This window comes from Dermochelys coriacea, chromosome 3 (genome assembly GCF_009764565.3).
Source record: "Dermochelys coriacea isolate rDerCor1 chromosome 3, rDerCor1.pri.v4, whole genome shotgun sequence".
Taxonomy (NCBI): Eukaryota; Metazoa; Chordata; order Testudines; family Dermochelyidae; genus Dermochelys; species Dermochelys coriacea.
Genome location: NC_050070.1, coordinates 40,004,635 through 40,026,719, shown reverse-complemented (window position 1 = coordinate 40,026,719; position 22,085 = coordinate 40,004,635). Strand labels below are relative to the sequence as shown.

The 22,085-nt window shown below is 41.2% G+C and overlaps 1 protein-coding gene across 4 annotated transcripts in view; it reads right to left on the bottom strand.

The window, feature by feature from the left end:
* The window catches only part of DLGAP2 (DLG associated protein 2), a 725,030-nt gene that overhangs the window by 629,719 nt on the left and 73,226 nt on the right, over window positions 1–22,085 (bottom strand). The gene's annotated exons all lie outside the window — the stretch shown is intronic.

Genomic DNA, 22,085 nt, shown 5'->3' with positions numbered 1-22,085 from the left:
ATAGCCTACCTTGCTTGTCACCATGAAAGGTTCCCCCCCCCCCCCCGCTGCTGGTGATGGCTTATCTTAAGTGATCACTCTCCTTACAGTGTGTATGATAAATCCATTGTTTCATGTTCTCTGTGTGTGTATATCAATCTCCCCTCTGTTTTTTCCACCAAATGCATCCGATGAAGTGAGCTGTAGCTCACGAAAGCTTATGCTCTAATAAATTTGTTAGTCTCTAAGGTGCCACAAGTACTCCTTTTCTTTTTTCAAAGTAAACAGTTTGTGAAGAACCGACAGGTTAGACAATGTTTGTCTAGACTCTAAACTATTCAGGGAAGTCTTATACAAAAATGGCAAAGATCAGGATCATTTCTTGTGAATGATTCACAAACAGAGAAAAAGAGCTGGATCAGTCAAGTTATGTTATTTGCAATATATACTTCCACCAGATGCAGTAGTGAGTATCGACAGGGACAAAAAGTATACACAATAATGTTTAAACTAAAAGGAAACCAAGAGGGTTTACAGAGATCAGCGTATTTAAAATACAAGTAAAAACTGATGAAAGGGCATATGCAGTAAAACTATGCGCCAGAGACAAGAAAACAAACAGGGAAGAAATACAAGAGGTAATCAAAAGGATTGGATAGCTTCCTGTGGTAAAGAAGTATGAAATCCTGCTACACAAATCCAAAAATAGGAGAGCTAGAGGAGTAAGTGCATGCAGAGAATTAGACATGAGTGAAACATGAAATCAATGGAGAATTAATATGGAAAGCCAAATTAAAAAAGAAATTGGAATATAAGTGGGTAGTGTCATATGTGAAAAAGCCTTGAAACAACAAGGTTGAGTCTATAGATAGAAAAATTTTATTAGGCTACCTCGTATATCACCCTGTCAGGGCAAAGGAGTTTCCTGCTGGATACTTTCTAGTGTTTTGCTCAGTATGTTTTTAAACAGATGGTATGAAAATGTGGATCTTGCTCAGGAGTAAATTACAACCCTGCTCACCCAATGTTTGGACTAGATGACCTCTCGAGGTCCCTTCCAGTTCTATGATTCAGTGTTTATCAGGTAAAGTAAGAAAACACAATAATTACACAGAGGAAAAAGGACTATTGATTTATATGAATATTTGTAGCTATTTTAGACAGAGAAAAGTTACAAAGAATGTACAGCCTTCTCTATCAGGTTATATGCCTTTTAAACTAATCACTAGCGTTTGGGGTTAAAGGAAAATTTCCCCTGTGGGCATACCACTTTGCAATTATGCAGTGTGGAAGTTTTATATCTTCCTCAGAAGCAGTATGGCTGTTCCTGTGTTCCCAGGGTAGGAAAGAGGAAACATTATTGTAATTGAAGGTCACACCAGAGCAAGTAAAAAAATAAATAAATCAGTGACTAAAACAGAATGCTCTCTCTACATTAGAGATTTCTGTAGCACCTGTCCTCTTGCACCCATCACCATATCATCTAAACTGCTCCGTAATTTGGATTTGATACTAAAATTCTAAGAGAGATTGTAGATTACATTTTAAAAAGAGTGAGGAAATGTATTTTATAGCTGTCAGCAGGATAGGTATTTAGGGTCCATCTCTTCCAGCAGATGGAGAGTTAATACAACTCCCATATTCAGGCGGTAATTAGGGGCAATTGAGATGCAAAGTCCCTCCATAAGACACACACAATGCAGTCTTTCATTAACACTGTAGCAAGAAGCTCTATTTCTGCTGCAGCAATATGCATGAGATGGGGAAAAAATCAACATAATTAATCACTTGGATTAGCAGGAATAGGGCCACTGGAACCCAGTGCTGTCACAGGATAAATGTCTCAGGCTCAGAAAGAAATGTCTTGGCTTCTCTTCTATGTTTATTTTTAATAAATGCCTCAGCATTAAGTACAGCACTGTAACTGTGGGAGACCATTCTCTTGTGACAGCTTTCTATTCCATTGACATTATCTCTTCATTAACTGTGAGTGTGAGGGTTGGTCAAAATAATAAAATAGGCTCCTGCCAAAAAGGTCTTTGAGAACTCAAAGGAAAGAAAATGTTTACATCAGTATATGGGGAAAATAAAATCAGTTGATGACTAAGAGCCCTTACACTACATCACACAAAAAAGAAAGCAAAATAAAAAATGAAAAGCTCTGACACACGTACGTTTGGTGGACATGAGTAGCTGCAAAATATTTAAGGAGCATAGCTTTGTATGCAATATCCTTACAAAGCACTGCCAACATAACAATGTCTATTTTAAAGGCTGGTTTTAAATTTTGGTACAAATAAACATTTATTTTACCAAAACAAGGTATTCATAATGTTTATACAAAAAATGTACAAAATACGAAGTGAAATTAGTCTTTGTTATTTTATCACAGCCTACAGATTTCCAACAGCCTACACTGCATATTCCAGCTACTCCCACTATTCATCCAAATCTGAACCTTTTCCGCACTGTCAAATGTTCACTTAGGGCACAATAAGGCTCTACCATTCCTGTCCATCATGCTGTTTGCTGGAATGACTACCTTGTTTGTTTCTTGTGGCACCTTAGAGACTAATAAATTTATTAGAGCATAAGCTTTCGTGAGCTACAGCTCACTTCATCGGATGCATCCGATGAAGTGAGCTGTAGCTCACGAAAGCTTATGCTCTAATAAATTTGTTAGTCTCTAAGGTGCCACAAGTACTCCTTTTCTTTTTGCGAATACAGACTAACACGGCTGCTACTCTGAAACTTGTTTGTTTCTGTAACTTAACTTTTGTTCGAGGATAGGCTGTCTGTCACTTAACCCCTAATTTAGAGTACCAGTAGATTGTTTTTCATTTGGTCCCCACCTTTTGCTTTGTACAGCTTTAGTGCCCCTACCAGGTGTTAACATTCCCACTGGCATAGCTCTCATGGTCACTGGAACACACAAGCCTTCCCACCATGCCAAGGTGCAGTCCCAGGGAAGGTCTCTAAACTAACATACTGTTTAACAGGGCTGCTTGAGAGACACCAAATGTGGTGGTTTGGGGATCTGTCTATGACTATGAAGTTACAAAATCCAATTGGATTTTATGACCTCTCCATTTTATTATTGTCTTTCAGTGTATCCTCGCATCATCCCTCTTGTGTTATGGAGAGGGAGACTGGCAAGCAACTGTCTGTTCCTGAATGGGGGGACTAGGTGGATGAGGTAATATCTTTTATTACTATCTTACTATTACTATCAGACCAACTTCTGTTAGTGAGAGAGATGAGACAGAAGCTGATCCAATAAAAGATATTACCTCATCCACCTCATCTCTCTCATATCCTGGGAGTGACAGAGCTACAATTACATTGTTCCTGAATCGGACCGTTGATGAGGATCATCATCAAATGAATAATCTTGCGCAATGGAGACTACCAGCCAAGAGCCATTCACTTGCTAATGACTTTTAACAGTTTCACCACTCCCCCTAAAACAAAGGTTGTCCTACATGGGAAAGCAGCATGACTGGGTCATGAGATCTCCTGCAGGTGAAATTGAATAAAGATAAGTGAAAAGTACTACACTAAGGAAGGAAAAAATCAAATGCACAGCTACACAATGGGAAATTACTGCCAAGGTGGCAGTCTTTCTCAAAAGGTTTCGGGGGTTATAGTGAATTACAAATTGAATATGAGTCAACAATAAAGAAAAGGAGTACTTGTGGCACCTTAGAGACTAACAAATTTATTTGAGCATAAGCTTTCGTGAGCTACAGCTTCATGCATCCAATGAAGTGAACTGTAGCTCACGAAAGCTTATGCTCAGATAAATTTGTTAGTCTCTAAGGTGCCACAAGTACTCGTTTTCTTTTTTGCAAATACAGACTAACACGGCTGCTACTCTGAAACCTGAGTCAACAATGTGATGCAACTGCAAAAAATCGCTAATATCATTCTGGGGTGTATTAACAAGGTTGTTGGATGTAAGACCCAAAAGGCAATTATCTAAATAAAAGACTGTTCCCTGTGCAGAAAAACTGGTTTAGCAGGGAGGGAGTCACCTTGGCAACAAATTCACCTGGCAGGGGTTTGTGCTTCTATGGGGAAGTTGGCAAAGTTATCACCTGAGACAAGGCTGAAGGTTTTAGAAGGGCAGAGGCTGGTTTGTTAGATAGGGGTCCAGTCCGAGAGAAGTCACCTAGTATGTAGATCCTACTGTGTGCTCCTTGGGGAGTTCTGGAAACCAGAAGCTTTATGCTTTTGGATGGCGTTCTGAGAGAAGGCTGTGTTTGAGTATCTCAGGGGTCAGTGCTGGGTCCTGAGGGCCTAGGGCAGGTGAGCTGAGGAGCACCATTTCTGAACAGGAGTAGCAGACTGACAGTGTGCCAGGAACTGTGCCAGAGAGGCCAAGTGAGGAACCAGTGTTGTAGCCTGCTGAGACTCTAGAAACCTAACTAGGGGATCCAGAGCACAAAGGCTTCAGCAGTCCTAGTGGATGGCCATGAGGGACCACTCGCTAGGATCTGGGACAAAAGGGAACTCAGCTAGAGCCCCAACAAAAAGAGAAGTTTCAGAGTAGCAGCCGTGTTAGTCTGTATTCGCAAAAAGAAAAGGAGTACCCGTGGCACCTTAGAGACTAACAAATTTATTAGAGCATAAGCTTTCGTGAGCTACAGCTCACTTCATCGGATGCATTTGGTGGAAAAAGCAGAGGAGAGATTTATATACACACACACAGAGAACATGAAACAATGGGTTTATCATACACACTGTAAAGGAGAAAAGAAAAGGAGTATTTGTGGCACCTTAGAGACTAACAAATTTATTAGAGCATAAGCTTTCGTGAGCTACAGCTCACTTCATCGGATGCATCCGATGAAGTGAGCTGTAGCTCACGAAAGCTTATGCTCTAATAAATTTGTTAGTCTCTAAGGTGCCACAAATACTCCTTTTCTTTTTGCGAATACAGACTAACACGGCTGCTACTCTGAAAACTGTAAAGGAGAGTGATCACTTAAGATAAGCCATCACCAGCAGCAGGGGGGGGAAAAGGAGGAAAACCTTTCATGGTGACAAGCAAGGTAGGCTAATTCCAGCAGTTAACAAGAATATCAGAGGAACAGTGGGGGGTGGGGTGGGAGGGAGAAATACCATGGGGAAATAGTTTTACTTTGTGTAATGACTCATCCATTCCCAGTCTCTATTCAAGCCTAAGTTAATTGTATCCAGTTTGCAAATTAATTCCAATTCAGCAGTCTCTCGTTGGAGTCTGTTTTTGAAGCTTTTTTGTTGAAGGATAGCCACTCTTAGGTCTGTGATCGAGTGACCAGAGAGATTAAAGTGTTCTCCAACTGGTTTTTGAATGTTATAATTCTTGACGTCTGATTTGTGTCCATTCATTCTTTTACGTAGAGACTGTCCAGTTTGGCCAATGTACATGGCAGAGGGGCATTGCTGGCACATGATGGCATATATCACATTGGTAGATGCGCAGGTGAACGAGCCTCTGATAGTGTGGCTGATGTGATTAGGCCCTATGATGGTGTCCCCTGAATAGATATGTGGACAGAGTTGGCAACGGGCTTTGTTGCAAGGATAGGTTTCTTCACTTCAGCAGGTGGATATTGTAGTTGTAGGAATGCATGATAGAGATCTTGTAGATCAGATTGACAGAGCCAGAAGAGTACCCAGAAGTCACCTACTACAGGACAGGCCCAAGAAAGAAAACAACAGAACGCCACTAGCCATCACCTTCAGCCCCCAACTAAAACCTCTCCAACGCATCATCAAGAATCTACAACCTATCCTGAAGGACGACCCATCACTCTCACAGATCTTGGGAGACAGACCAGTCCTTGCTTACAGACAGCCCCCCAATGTGAAGCAAATACTCACCAGCAACCACACACCACACAACAGAACCACTAACCCAGGAACCTATCCTTGCAACAAAGCCCGTTGCCAACTGTGTCCACATATCTATTCAGGGGACACCATCATAGGGCCTAATCACATCAGCCACACTATCAGAGGCTCGTTCACCTGCGCATCTACCAATGTGATATATGCCATCATGTGCCAGCAATGCCCCTCTGCCATGTACATTGGCCAAACTGGACAGTCTCTACGTAAAAGAATGAATGGAAATCAGACGTCAAGAATTATAACATTCAAAAACCAGTTGGAGAACACTTTAATCTCTCTGGTCACTCGATCACAGACCTAAGAGTGGCTATACTTCAACAAAAAAGCTTCAAAAACAGACTCCAACGAGAGACTGCTGAATTGGAATTAATTTGCAAACTAGGTTGCTTTAAACTAGGTTCACCGGGGGAAGGAGACCAAAGCCCTGAGGTAAGTGGGAAAGCGGGATACCGGGAGGAAGCACAGGCAGGAATGTCTGTGAGGGGAGGGCTCCTGCCTCATACTGGGAATGAGGGGCGATCAACAGGTTATCTCAAGTGCTTATATACAAATGCACAAAGCCTTGGAAACAAGCAGGGAGAACTGGAGGTCCTGGTGATGTCAAGGAATTATGACGTGATTGGAATAACAGAGACTTGGTGGGATAACTCACATGACTGGAGTACAGTCATGGATGGTTATAAACTGTTCAGGAAGGACAGGCAGGGCAGAAAAGGTGGGGGAGTAGCACTGTATGTAAGGGAGCAGTATGACTGCTCAGAGCTCCGGTACGAAACTGTGGAAAAACCTGAGTGTCTCTGGATTAAGTTTAGAAGTGTGTGCAACAAGAGTGATGTCATGGTGGGAGTCTGCTATAGACCACCGGACCAGGGGGATGAGGTGGATGAGGCTTTCTTCCGGCAACTCACGGAAGCTACTAGATCGCATGCCCTGATTCTCATGGGTGACTTTAATTTTCCTGATATCTGCTGGGAGAGCAATACAGCGGTGCATAGACAATCCAGGAAGTTTTTGGAAAGCGTAGGGGACAATTTCCTGGTGCAAGTGCTAGGGGAGCCAACTAGGGGGAGCGCTTTTCTTGACCTGCTGCTCACAAACCGGGTAGAATTAGTGGGGGAAGCAAAAGTGGATGGGAATCTGGGAGGCAGTGACCATGAGTTGGTTGAGTTCAGGATCCTGACGCAGGGAAGAAAGGTAAGCAGCAGGATACGGACCCTGGACTTCAGGAAAGCAGACTTTGACTCCCTCAGGGAACAGATGGCCAGGATCCCCTGGGGGACTAACATGAAAGGGAAGGGAGTCCAGGAGAGCTGGCTGTATTTCAAGGAATCCCTGTTGAGGTTACAGGGACAAACCATCCCGATGAGTCGAAAGAATAGTAAATATGGCAGGCGACCAGCTTGGCTTAATGGTGAAATCTTAGCGGATCTTAAACATAAAAAAGAAGCTTACAAGAAGTGGAAGGTTGGACATATGACCAGGGAAGAGTATAAAAATATTGCTCGGGCATGTAGGAAAGATATCAGGAGGGCCAAATCGCACCTGGAGCTGCAGCTAGCAAGAGATGTCAAGAGTAACAAGAAGGGTTTCTTCAGGTATGTTGGCAACAAGAAGAAAGCCAAGGAAAGTGTGGGCCCCTTACTGAATGAGGGAGGCAAGCTAGTGACAGAGGATGTGGAAAAAGCTAATGTACTCAATGCTTTTTTTGCCTCTGTTTTCACTAACAAGGTCAGCTCCCAGACTGCTGTGCTGGGCATCACAAAATGGGGAAGAGATGGCCAGCCCTCTGTAGAGATAGAGGTGATTAGGGACTATTTAGAAAAGCTGGACGTGCACAAGTCCATGGGGCCGGACGAATTGCATCCGAGAGTGCTGAGGGAATTGGCGGCTGTGATTGCAGAGCCCTTGGCCATTATCTTTGAAAACTCGTGGCGAACGGGGGAAGTCCCGGATGACTGGAAAAAGGCTAATGTAGTGCCCATCTTTAAAAAAGGGAAGAAGGAGGATCCTGGGAACTACAGGCCGGTCAGCCTCACCTCAGTCCCTGGAAAAATCATGGAGCAGGTCCTCAAAGAATCAATCCTGAAGCACTTAGAGGAGAGGAAAGTGATCAGGAACAGTCAGCATGGATTCACCAAGGGAAGGTCATGCCTGACTAATCTAATCGCCTTTTATGATGAGATTACTTGTTCTGTGGATGAAGGGAAAGCAGTGGATGTATTGTTTCTTGACTTTAGCAAAGCTTTTGACACGGTCTCCCACAGCATTCTTGTCAGCAAGTTAAGGAAGTATGGGCTGGATGAATGCACTATAAGGTGGGTAGAAAGCTGGCTAGATTGTCGGGCTCAACGGGTAGTGATCAATGGCTCCATGTCTAGTTGGCAGCCGGTGTCAAGTGGAGTGCCCCAGGGGTCGGTCCTGGGGCCTGTTTTGTTCAATATCTTCATAAATGATCTGGAGGATGGTGTGGATTGCACTCTCAGCAAATTTGCAGATGATACTAAACTGGGAGGAGTGGTAGATACGCTGGAGGGGAGGGATAGGATACAGAAGGACCTAGACAAATTGGAGGATTGGGCCAAAAGAAATCTAATGAGGTTCAATAAGGATAAGTGCAGGGTCCTGCACTTAGGATGGAAGAATCCAATGCACCGCTACAGACTAGGGACCGAATGGCTCGGCAGCAGTTCTGCGGAAAAGGACCTAGGGGTGACAGTGGACGAGAAGCTGGATATGAGTCAGCAGTGTGCCCTTGTTGCCAAGAAGGCCAATGGATTTTGGGATGTATAAGTAGGGGCATAGCGAGCAGATCGAGGGACGTGATCGTTCCCCTCTATTCGACACTGGTGAGGCCTCATCTGGAGTACTGTGTCCAGTTTTGGGCCCCACACTACAAGAAGGATGTGGATAAATTGGAAAGAGTACAGCGAAGGGCAACAAAAATGATTAGGGGTCTAGAGCACATGACTTACGAGGAGAGGCTGAGGGAGCTGGGATTGTTTAGTCTGCAGAAGAGAAGAATGAGGGGGGATTTGATAGCTGCTTTCAACTACCTGAAAGGGGGTTTCAAAGAGGATGGCTCTAGACTGTTCTCAATGGTAGCAGATGACAGAACGAGGAGTAATGGTCTCAAGTTGCAATGGGGGAGGTTTAGATTGGATATTAGGAAAAACTTTTTCACTAAGAGGGTGGTGAAACACTGGAATGCGTTACCTAGGGAGGTGGTAGAATCTCCTTCCTTAGAGGTTTTTAAGGTCAGGCTTGACAAAGCCCTGGCTAGGATGATTTAACTGGGACTTGGTCCTGCTTTGAGCAGGGGGTTGGACTAGATGACCTTCTGGGGTCCCTTCCAACCCTGATATTCTATGATTCTATGATTCTATGGATACAATTAACTTAGGCTTGAATAGAGACTGGGAATGGATGAGTCATTACACAAAGTAAAACTATTTCCCCATGGTATTTCTCCCTCCCACCCCACCCCCCACTGTTCCTCTGATATTCTTGTTAACTGCTGGAATTAGCCTACCTTGCTTGTCACCATGAAAGGTTTTCCTCCTTTTCCTCCCCCTGCTGCTGGTGATGGCTTATCTTAAGTGATCACTCTCCTTACAGTGTGTATGATAAACCCATTGTTTCATGTTCTCTGTGTGTGTGTATATAAATCTCTCCTCTGCTTTTTCCACCAAATGCATCCGATGAAGTGAGCTGTAGCTCACGAAAGCTTATGCTCTAATAAATTTGTTAGTCTCTAAGGTGCCACGGGTACTCCTTTTCTTTTAACAAAAAGAGAAGACAGTCTTCAATCCAAAGCAAAATGAAATCTAAGGCCAATGATGTGAGGGTTTTTTTAACTGTAGTTTTGTATCAACATCAGATCCATTAATCTTACATAAATCAGATTAATTATAAATATGACCATGAAAATTCAATTTGTGCATTAATCTTGGGCATCTAGCTCCTGATTTTCCACTGAGGCCTTAGTGGGTTTTAAGTGCTGCATAAGCCTTATGCTGGGTCTTTGCATAAGGGCAAATTTCACCTAAAGGTCACTGAATAAATTCTCCAGTTATAATCAGTTTTCAAGTATTCAAAATTAATAAGAATTTGCAAAGGCTATGTGTTTGAACTTAATGAATGTAATAAAATAAGTTGGAAAACCAAGGGAATAATTTCATGCATTTAATTATTGCAGTATGTTTTTACTTACAAACTGGTTAAAATGAATCTCTCCTGTTCAAGATCACTTTTTTAAAAAATGAAGAAAAGGCTTTTTTTCCTAGGGAACCTACTGAACCATGGCCAACACAGCAGCACTTTAATTAGTTTCTTAATTATCTCCATTTCCAAATATAATACGAAAAGAACCTTTGTTTCTGGATTTCATGAATATGTTTCTATGCACACTAAAAACACTTCACTAATCATTGTACTACAAAGTTTAAAGTGATCTGTTTTTGCAAAAAGCTGAAAATTGTCACAGAACACTTTAAATCATCTTAATTTTCAAAATTCTGGAAGAACTTACAAAGGTACAGCAAAACTCAAATGTCACTGTAAAGTTTACAAGGGTTAGATGGCCTGGACCCATTTAAAAGCTAAACATGATGCTCAATCATTTCAGCTCTTTCCAAAGAAACTCTTAGAAACCTACCCCTTTCAAAATTAAGATTTTTTTTCCCCCCAGATCTCTCAGGCATTTGGATTTGAGCTTCTTCTCAACTATGCCAGGGGTGATCCTAGTGTGTCTCAAGTGTGCTCTTGCCTGCCTGTGGTAAGATTGCAGCGAGTCTGAGAAAGTACTTCAAAGGATGTCACTTACTCTTCATTTTCAAATGTCTTTTTACACTAAGTCATCCTCTTGACATCTCTTGCTCAAGTCACAAATGGAAAGAAGGCTGAGAGGCACTAGGAAGTGCCACACAGAGAAACCTGCATCTCAAAGGGAGGTATTTTGGCATAATAAGACATCATAGGTGAGTTTCTAACTTTTGTTGCTAGATTGGACAAAACTGTGCTTTTACAACACTAGCAAACTAAGACATTTATTTTGCAACCTCAAAAATTGCCACAAAATGGAACTGTTGTTCTCCGGACAGCTCTATTAAGAACATGCTTATGTGGTTTCCTAAACAGGGATGGACATAAGTGCCACAAGTACTCCTTTTCTTTTTTCCCTGAATCAGGAACTCTGATACATAGTTGAGATATTATTTATTTAGTGCCCAAAAGTGCTAGGCATTTTAAAGACAAATAAGACAAGGCTCTTCCCAAGGACCTTATAATCGAAATAAACAAGGAGTAGCATCAGATGGGATGTGACAAAAGCAAGTGAATGAGCAAATGGTGATGTTCAGCAGATGTCATGTTAATTCTATATTTTGTTTTCCTTTTCAATCTGACCACTCCAAGGAGGGTACAAGGCTTGCTAGGGATTTCAGTATTTCCCTATCCTTAGAATGAAAATTAACTATGCCACTACGTGGCTACAGAAAATTGTAACTTTTTAAAATGATGCCCACAATCATCACTTGTGCATCAATTATGCATTTCATCCCAAATGCCTGGTATCAATATTAATACTTTGAATCCACAAGGACATTGTTCAGGTGAATAACCACTATTATCCTTATTTTAAAAACCAAGTAACTGAGAAATGGAGTTAACTGATTTATTCCTGGTAATACACTAGTGAGCTTGGAACAGAATCTAGAGGCTGTATTCTCTGGGGTGTTCTGACCCCACTGCACTGCGCCAGTGGTGCACAGAGATAAGAAAGTGGCTATATAGAATCAAAGAAGTGTAGGACTGGAAGGTACCTTGATAGGTGATCAGGTCCTATCCCCTGGACTGTGACAGGACTAATTATTATCTAGACCATCTGTCATAAATATAAAGGGAAGGGTAACCACCTTTCTGTATACAGTGCTATAAAAATCCCTCCTGGCCAGAGACAAACATCCTGTTACCTGTAAAGGGTTAAGAAGCTCAGCTAACCTGGCTGGCACCTACCCAAAGGACCAATAACGGGACAAGATACTTTCAAATCTTCGTGTGTGGGGGGGGAGAATAAAGGCTTTTGTTTGTGCTCTTTATTTACGTGGTTGTTCTCTCTTGGGACTGAGAAAGGCCAGATAGAAATCCATATTCTCCAACCCATCCTAATCCAAGTCTCCGATATTGCAGTCAGTATAGGTAAGCCAGGCAAGATGGATTAGTTTATTTTTTGTTTTATGTGAATTTTCCCTGTGTTAAGAAGGAGGTTTATTCCTGTTTTCTGTAACTTTTAAGGTTTTGCCCAGAGGGGGATCCTCCGTGTTTTGAATCTGAATACCCTGTAAAGTATTTTCCATCTTGATTTTACAGAGATGATTTTTACCTTTCTTTTTTTTTTAAATAAAATCCCTCTTTTAAGCGCCAGACTGATTTTTCCATTGTTCCAAGATCCAGGGGTTTGGGTCTTTGATGATTTTGTAACAAATTGGTTAGGATATTATTCTCAAGCCTCCTCAGGAAAGGGGGTGTGTAGGGCTTGGGGGGATATTTGGGGGAAGATGTCTCCAAGTGGTCTCTTTCCCTGTTCTTTGTTTAAAACACTTGGTGGGGGCAGCATACTGTTCAAGGACAAGGCAAAGTTTGTACCTTGGGGAAGTTTTTAACCTAAACTGGTAAGAATAAGCTTAGGGGGTCTTTCATGTGGGTCCCCACATCTGTGCTCTAGAGTTCAGAGTGGGGAAGAAACCCTGACACCATCTCTGACAGATGTTTGTCTTACCTCTTCTTAAAAATCTACACTGTCCTCTTTATAAAAAACTTTTATATACTTGAAGACTATTATATGTCTCACCCACCCCCAGTCATCTCTTCTCCAGACTAAAGAAAACTTTTCTATGTTTAATCATTGTTGTTGCTGTCCTCTAAACTCTCTCCAATTTGTCCACCTTTTCCGCAGACATGGTACCAGAAGTAGACATAGTACTCCTGCTGAGGCCTTATCGGTGCTGAAAGAGTAGAATTACTTCTCGTATCTCGATCACAACACTCTTGTTAATACATCCTAGAACAATGTTCACTTTTTTGCAACAGCATTACACCGATGACTCAGAGTTAGTTTGTAATCTACTATAACCCCCAGGTCCTTTTCTGCAGTACTCCTTCCTATGCAGTCATTTTCCATTTTCTATTTGTGCAATTGATTATTCTTTCCTAAGTGCAGTATTTTGCATTTGTCCTTATTGACTTTCATCCTGTTTATTTCAGACGATTTCTCTAGTTTGTCAAGATCATTTTGAATTCTAATTCAGTCCCCCACAGCGCTTGCAAATCTCTCTGCTTGGTATCATCCACAAACTTGTTTGGGTTTAAGTATCAGGGGGTAGCCGTGTTAGTCTGTTTCCCTAAAACCAACAGGGAGTCCAGTGGCACCTTAAAGAGTAACAGATTTATTTGGGCATAAGCTTTCGTGGGTAAAAAACCACTTCTTCAGATGCATGGAGTAAAAATTACAGATGCAAGCATTATATAATGATACATGAAGAGAAGGGAGTTACCTCACAAGTGGAGAACCAGTGCTGACAGGGCCAATTCGATCAGGGTGGATGTAGTCCACTCCCAATAATAGATGAGGATGTGTCAATTCCAGGAGAGGCAAAGCTCCCAGTCCCTATTCAAGCCCAAATTAATGGCGTTAAATTTGCAAATGAATGCAAATAAATCTGCTGTTTCTCTTTGAAGTCTGTTTCTGAAGTTTTTTTGTTCAAGTATAGCTACTTTCAAATCTGTTATTGAACGTCCGGGAAGATTGAAGTGTTCTCCTACTGGCTTTTGTATGTTACCATTCCTGATGTCCAATTTGTGTCCATTTATTCTTTTACGTAGGAACTGTCTGGTTTGGCCAATGTACGTGGCAGAGGGGCACTGCTGGCACATGATGGCATAAATAACATTAGTAGACGTGCAGGTGAATGAGCCTCTGATGGTGTTCCTGATATGGTTGGGTCCTCTGATGGTGTTGCTAGAGTAGATATGGGGACAGAGTAGGCAATGAGGTTTGCTACAGGGACTGGTTCCTGGGTTAGTGTTTCTGTGGTGTGGTGTGTAGTTGCTGGTGAGTATTTGCTTCAGGTTGGGGGGCTGTCTGTAAGCGAGGACTGGCCTGCCTCCCAAGGTCTGTGAGAGTGAGGGATTGTTTTCCAGGAAAATGTCCTGGAGAGGTTTTAGCTAGGGGCTGTACGTGACGGCCCGTGGTGTTCTGTTATTTTCCTTGTTGGGTCTCTCCTGTAGTAGGTGATTTCTAGATACTGCACGGCCTCACAGTATGCCGACATCTTTATGGCTGACTTAGAACAATGCTTCCTCAGCTCTTGTCACCTAGCGTCCCTCCTCTACTTGCGCTACATTGATGACATCTTTATCATATGGACCCACCGGAAGGAGGCCCTTGAAGAATTCCACCTGGATGTCAACAATTTCCACCCCACCATCAACCTCAGCCTGGACCAGTCCACACAAGAGATCCACTTCCCGGACACTACAGTGCAAATAACTGATGGTCACATAAACACCACCCTATACCGCTATACTTGCCTCCAGCTTCCATCCAGGACACATCACACGATCCATTGTCTACAGCCAAGCCCTAAGATACAACCGAATTTGCTCCAATCCCTCAGACAGAGACAAACACCTACAAGAACTTTATCAAGCATTTTTAAAACTACAATACCCACCTGGGGAAGTGAGGAAACAGATTGACAGAGTGAGACAGGTACCCAGAATCACACCACAGAAACACTAACCCAGGAACCAATCACTGTAGAAAACCTCGTTGCCTACTCTGTCCCCATATCTACTCTAGCGACACCATCAGAGGCTCCAACCACATCAGCCACACCATCTTGTGCAAGCAAGGCTCCTCTGCCATGTATACTGGTCAAACCAGACAGTCCCTACATAAAACCTCCTGATCTATTATTGGGACTGGATTACATCCACCCTGATTGAATTGGCCCTGTCAGCACTGGTTCTCCACTTGTGAGGTAACTTCCTTCTCTTCATGTGTCATTATATAATGCCTGCATCTGTAATTTTCACTCCATACATCTGAAGAAGTGGTTTTTTACCCACGAAAGCTTATGCCCAAATAAATCTGTTAGTCTTTAAGGTGCCACTGGACTCCTTGTTGTTTGGGTTTGTTCATCTAGACTCCTTACTTACTTGAATTGATTCCCAGTGTCACTGTCTGTTTTAACTTTGTCTTTGTACACAGTGTTTGTCAGTTGTATCCTTGTATAATGCAAGGCACTACAAGGTAAGAATAAAAGCACCTTTCATATAAAGCAATCAAGATGTACTTTAAAAATCCAAAGTACAAACAAACGTGAATCAGAACAGGACTAAGAAAATAAAGATATTAGATTGGATTGAGTCTATTAACCAGAATTATAAATCCCAACCAGGACTATTTTCTTAGCACACAATACACATTTTAGCTTTCATTCAGAAATAGTAGCTGGGTCCAGACAGCTCATAAGGAAGTAGATCAGAACCAGTGATATAGAGTCTGGCTTGTGCCTTAGTCTCTACTTTTGTGGCCCCAATCGGAGTTGTATAAGAATAAGGCTCATGAAAAGCCTTACATCCCTTACTGGGCAAAATAAACTTCTAGTGCTGTGAACATCTTATAAAATACTCTCAAGGAAGTGTCCAACCCTTCTCAAATCAAAAACCTAAGTCAACTGTAACTTTGATATAACTCCACAGAATTCAGTTTGACCCCATATATCTGGTTTATCACATATACAATTTGACACCCCAATGCTTATTGAACATTTAACAATATAAGCTCCATTTTCATTCAACTTTTTTGGAGTAAACTTTAATTAGAGAAGACTGTGGTATTCTTTAGTGGTTAGGACAAAATGAAATCTTTAAGAAATCTTGATGGTTTGTCATGTAGGATGGGACTGCTTTCTCATGAAAGAAAATGTAAGAATATAACAAAAGAGGGTGTTCATTATCAGTCTAAAAATACCTTTAGTTAGGAGCATAACACAGAATGCAGAGCATCAGATATCTGACCTAAATTGCATTCTGCTTTATAAGGCATTAACCAATTTCAAAGTGATTTAATATTTCCCAGAGAGGCTGTAAAATTTCTTTATAGCTGCAGTTACTCACTTCAGTCTATTGTGAATGAGTTAAAATAAGAGTAATATCATTGTGGACAAGCTGGAGCCCATGCAGAGCTTCTTCAGGGAGACCACAGGACAAGTCATTGCTGTAGTCTAACTGAGCGGTTATCAAAGTGAGCTCTATAGTCCCCATATTACTCTGAAAGTACTTTCTGAAATCTGGAAAGTAATTAGGAAGTGGTAGCACTAGAAGATGATTATAGTCCCAAATAGAGCGAACTCTGCTGTAATCCAACCATAAGAGATCTTGTTTGTAACTGAAAAAATCAATCAAGTCAGTGTTAACAGAAAATGCATGAGTTGGAATAAATGAGGAAGAACACTGAACGCCTGTGTTTTTTTCTATCTGCCATCCATAAATAAATTTCATTTATTCAAGACAGCAGTACTAAGACCACTGCAGAGTGATCAGTCAGAAGCATGGAATAATTCTGTGCACTATCCTGATAATAGCCATGTTTCAAACTCACAGAGATGAAAAATTGCAGGAGGAGGAAGAAAGCATCACATAGTAAAAGACCCCCAAATGGTTCCTGGAATATCCTTCAGTGTATGTTAACGAAGACCAATGAGACAAATAAAAGGTCAAACTGCTCTCCCATCCAACTGCAAGATTCAAAAGGCTCGATTCTGTGCATTGAGTTCCACTAGGTATACAGGAAACTGTTAGAAGCCAATTATATCTCCTTCATTCTCTGCCAGGCCAGCTCAAGTAGCAGTCAGTGAGTGCAGTTTAGTAGCTGCTCTAAGTTATGCCACTGGCATGAGGTCCTAATCAACCTTACATTTGTTGAGAATCAATAAAGCAGAGCATACCTTTCAGCATGCCCCCATACCACCATCTCTCTCCCCATGGTGAAGAAAGAGGGGGTTGAGGTCAGGGTTTATGCCTGCAGAGCATTTCTCTTCAGAAGGAGCATTCTCTGCTCTCTCTTTACAGATAGCATCCAGCCCCTCTGCACTGATTGTCCTGGAGAATCTGGCTCAAAGTCAACAAGACACTAGTGAAGCTAGCAAAAATCCACCTCGTGCTCTGTACAATTTGGAAAGACCTATGTGAATGTCAAAATCTTCACAAAGATTGCTAACCCTTGCAAAAAGAGCCCAGAGCTTTGACATGTCTTTGAAACCCTATAGTGTTGTTTTGGTTTTTTGGTAAAACAAATGTACCTTTGACTTCCATGTTTTGCCTTCTTTCCCTGTTCAGATACTCCATTTTAAGCACACAAAAAAGAATAGGTGTTCTACGGTAAGTGTATAGAGGAAAGTGGCATAAAGCAGCACTTCTTCATTTTTATGGGTTGCCCATCTAAATGATTTTTTGTTCGTCATCTGTGCCCCAGTGAAACTATCTTGCCACATTTCCAGCAAGCACATTGACAACTATGCAGTTCTAACAAACAGGCACCAGTGTTGGTAGAATACACTCTCTGAGCATCAAAAGGGTGTTTGTGGAAGGCAGGATTCCTAACTGGGAAAATCAAAATGGCTGCTTTTACTATACTACTGCACCGCACAGACATAGTTAATTACAAGCCCTCACTACAGTAGCTCAGAGCTTAGTTAATATATAAGTTAAAAAATGAACTGATGGGATAATGTATTTAATTTTATCCATAGTTTAAATCTGAGGTAGATTAATGCAAGTTTGGAATTGAATACAACATACAAAAACAAATGAATAAATAAGTTGGGTTTTATAGTATACATGCTAGGAAAAAATGCTCTCTGTATCTACCATAGCATCACTTTAAAGAACTAACACGAGTGTATATAGTCATTGAAAACCAGTTGCTGATGTCTGAAACATTTTCAGTATGATATTTAATATATCTGTCACAAATCAGCATCTTAACCAGAATGGGAAATGCACTTTAATGTTCCGCTTTAGTTGGTAGTCAGGTCAACAGCTGTTTCAGGGGACACCTTCTGTAGCCTTTTCTTCACTGCTAAGGAAAGGTATGATTTTACCCCAAGGTAACTCACACTCATGCACTATCCCAAGGTAAAGACATAATAATGACAAAGCACTTCAGTTTTACCTCGAGGTAAACTCACCGAGATCAAACTCAGTTTTACTTTCAGTAAAACTAAAGTGCCTCGTCACTACTACTGTGTATTCACCCCAGGACAGTTCACATGTGTCAGTTTACCTGAGGTAAACACGAGGGCTGTCATGCAATTAAAAAAATTAATCACGATTAATCGCACTGTTAAACAATAATAGACTACCATTTATTTAAATATTTTTGGATGTTTTCTACATTTTAAAATATATTGATTTCAATTACAACACAGAATACAGTGTACAGCGCTCACTTTATATTTATTTTTGATTACATATATTTGTGCTGTAAAAAACAAAACCAATAGTATTTTTCAATTCACTTCATACCAGTACTATAGTGCTATCTCTTTAACATGAAAGTTGAACTTACAAATGTAGAATTGTGTACAAAAAAAATTGTATTCAAAAATAAAACAATGTAAAACTTTAGAGCCTACAAGTCCACTCAGTCCTATTTGTTCAGCCAATCACTCAGACAAACAAGTTTGTTTATATTTTCAGGAGATAATGCTGCCTGCTTCTTGTTTACAATGTCACCTGAAAGTGAGAACAGACTTTCGCATGGCACTGTTGAAGCTGGCATCTCAAGATATTTACGTGCCAGATGTGCTAAAGATTCATATCTTCATCTTCATCTTCAACCACCATTCCAGAGGACATGCGTCCATGTTGATAACGGGTTCTGCTCGATAACAATCCAAAGCAGTGCAGACCGATGCATGTTCACTTTCATCATCTTAGTCAGATGCCACCAGCAGAAGGTTGATTTTCGTTTTTAGTGGTTCGGGTTCTGTAGTTTCCACATCAGAATGTTGCTCTTTTAAGACTTCTGAAAGCATGCTGCACACCTCAGCCCTCTCAGATTTTGGAAGATACTTCAGATTCTTGTGTTGAGTGCTGTAGCTATCTTTAGAAATCTCACATTGGTACCTTCTTCGCATTTTATTAAATCTGCAGTGAAAGTGTTCTTAAAATGAACAACATATGCTGGGTAATCATCCGAGACTGGTATAATATGAAATACATGGTCGAATGTGGGTAAAACAGAGAAGAAGATATACTATTCTCCCCCAAGGAGTTCAGTCAAAATGTAATTAACACATTTTTTTCTAATGAGCGTCATCAGCATGGAAGCATGTCCTCTGGAATGGTGGCTGAAGCATGAAGGGCTTAGCATATCTGGCACGAAAAATACCTTACAATGCTGGCTACAAAAGTGCCATGTGAATGGCTGTTCTCACTTTCAGGTGACATTGTAAATAAGAAGTGAGCAGCATTATCTTCTGTAAATGTAAACAAACTTGTTTGTCTTAGTGATTGGCTGAACAATAAGTAGGACTGAGCGGACTAGTTGGCTCTAAAGTTTTACACTGTTTTGGATTTGAGTGAAGTTATGTAACAAAAAAAATCTACATTTGTAAATTGCACTTTCACGATAGACAGATTGCATTATGGTACTTGTATGAGGTGAATTGAAAAATACGATTTCTTTTGTTTATCATTTTCACAGTGCAAATATTTGCAATAAAAAGAATAATATAAAGTGAGCACTGTACTCTTTATATTCTGTATTGTAATTTAAATCAGTATATTTGAAAATGTAGAAAAACATCCAAAATATTTAATAAGTTTCAATTGGTATTTTACTGTTTAACAGTTTGATTAAAACTACGATTAATCATGATTCATTTTTTGAGTTAATCGCATGAGTTAACTGCGACTAATCGACAGCCCTAGTAAACATGCAACTTTCTTTTAGCAGTGAAGACAAAGCATAAGATATCAGAGATGAAAAAAAGTAGCTAAGCAGTTTCACCTAACTGATAGTTGGGCACAAAGAAATTATTGGTGTGCCCACAGCACTTCACACACAGATGTATTTAAGAAGAGAGACACAGATTACATCAAATTCATTATATGCACACAGGCCCCCAGAAAAAGAAATTTACTCTTACGAAGTAGATTAATTTGATTCAAATATTCAGATTTCATAGTGAGCTTACATGAAGCACACATATTATCATTTTCATGCCCTCAATTCCCACTCTCTCTTCGCTTTTAGAGCAGTACAGGATTTAGTGCTCTTCTTCCCGTCTGAATGATTTGATGTATTTATAATGCTGGAGCTACTCCTCTGTTTCAAATATGATCAATTGTGGATGTTGCCACCTTCTTGGGAGCGAGGAGGGGGGAACAGAAACACCTTGGGGGGGGGTGCAACCTCCCTCCCTTTCTTTATGGAATGTGGAAAATTATCCCAATACTCATGAGAAGGGATCCCAAAACTTTTTGTTGTCACATGGAGTTGCAGGGCAGTGGGCCAATAAAACTTAAATCTCACTTAATAGGGTCAAACTACGTTTTCAGCAGGATTTAATTGAGTTAATTAATCCCAAGGTAACTGCACCTCTGATCCCTTCATGGCTTCTTTGAGGGAACTCTGTGATGCTCTCTCGCTAGATGTAGGCTACAGACTTTTGCAATTCATCTTGATTATTTTAGCAGGTCTGCCTTTAGTCCTGTTCTCTCATGGGCAATGACAGGATTAACTAGTGACCAGCCGTCTCCCATAAAGTAGAGTACTATTTATTCAGAACAAAAGCATTACACTGAAATCTTATCTTAAAAGCAATAAACAGCTTATATTCAGGTCTTAGTGAACAGGAGCGGCTAACAGGAGCTTTGTGAGGGAGTTCTCCAGGGGGAGCATGAGCAGGCTTTAGAACTCAACATTCTTTAAACTTAAAAGCCCCTTGATACAAACAAAACAACAAAGGAACCAGCTGCAGGAGTAAAAAGAGAATGCAGGCAGAAGTCCCACAACAGAGTGGTTGCTACCCAGTTTATTGCACCCAATGCAGCACGTATGATTGCTTGCCCTATGGGCAGGTGGTGTATATGTACATTTGGTGCAAGGAGCTCCTGGCCCTCAGAGACCGTGTACGGGCTTTGGAGACCAGAGTGGCTGAACTGGAGGAGCTGAGGGAGACAGAGAGGTACACAGATGAGACTTTCCGGGACACAGTAGAACGGTCCCATCCCCAGTCTGACAGCCTCTGTACTGTTGAGGAGGATGAAAGTCCCAGGGAAGGAGAGCATCTAACTGGAGCAGAGAGAAACAATCCCATAGTTAGGACCCTCCTTCCAAATGATGTTGTGGTATCCTCTTGCACTGAGGATACCTCTCCAGGAGAGGGAACTCCAGCTATTAGAAATAGATAGGTATTAGTAATTGGCGATTCGATCATTAAAAACATAGCTGGGTATGCGATGACTGCGAGAACCGCATGGTGACTTGCCTGCCTGATGCGAAGGTTGCAGATTTCTCGACACATCTAGATAGACTTATGTGTAGTGCTGGGGAGGAGCCGGTGGTCGTGGTACATGTAGGTACCAATTACATAGGCAAGGATAGAGGAGAGGTCCTGGAGGCCAAATTTAGGCTGCTAGGTAAGAGATTGAAGTCCAGAACCTCCATGATAGCATTCTCTGAGATACTCCAAGTTCCACGTGCAGAGCCAGTTAGACAGGCAGAACTCCAGAGTCTTAATGCATGGATGAGATGATGGTGTAGGGAGGAGGGGTTTAGATTTATTAGGAACTGGGAACGCTTTTGGGAAAGGGGGAGCCTATGCAGGAAGGATAGGCTCCACCTAAACCAAAATGGAACCAGATTGCTGGCACTTAACATTAAAAAGGTTGTAGAGCAGTTTTTAAACTAAGGGCTGGGGGAAGCCGAAAGGTGAGGAAGAGCAAATGGATTGGACATCCCTTAGGAGAGGATCTATTAATAGAGAATCTCTGTGTCCTAGTGAGAACGAGCGGATGGAAAATGATAAAATACAGGCAGGGTCTAATCAGAAACAGTCAAATAAAAAGAATCCCATTCAATTACATTGTGTAATGCAACACAGCTAAAAGGAGATAAGTTTTTAAAGTGCTTATAT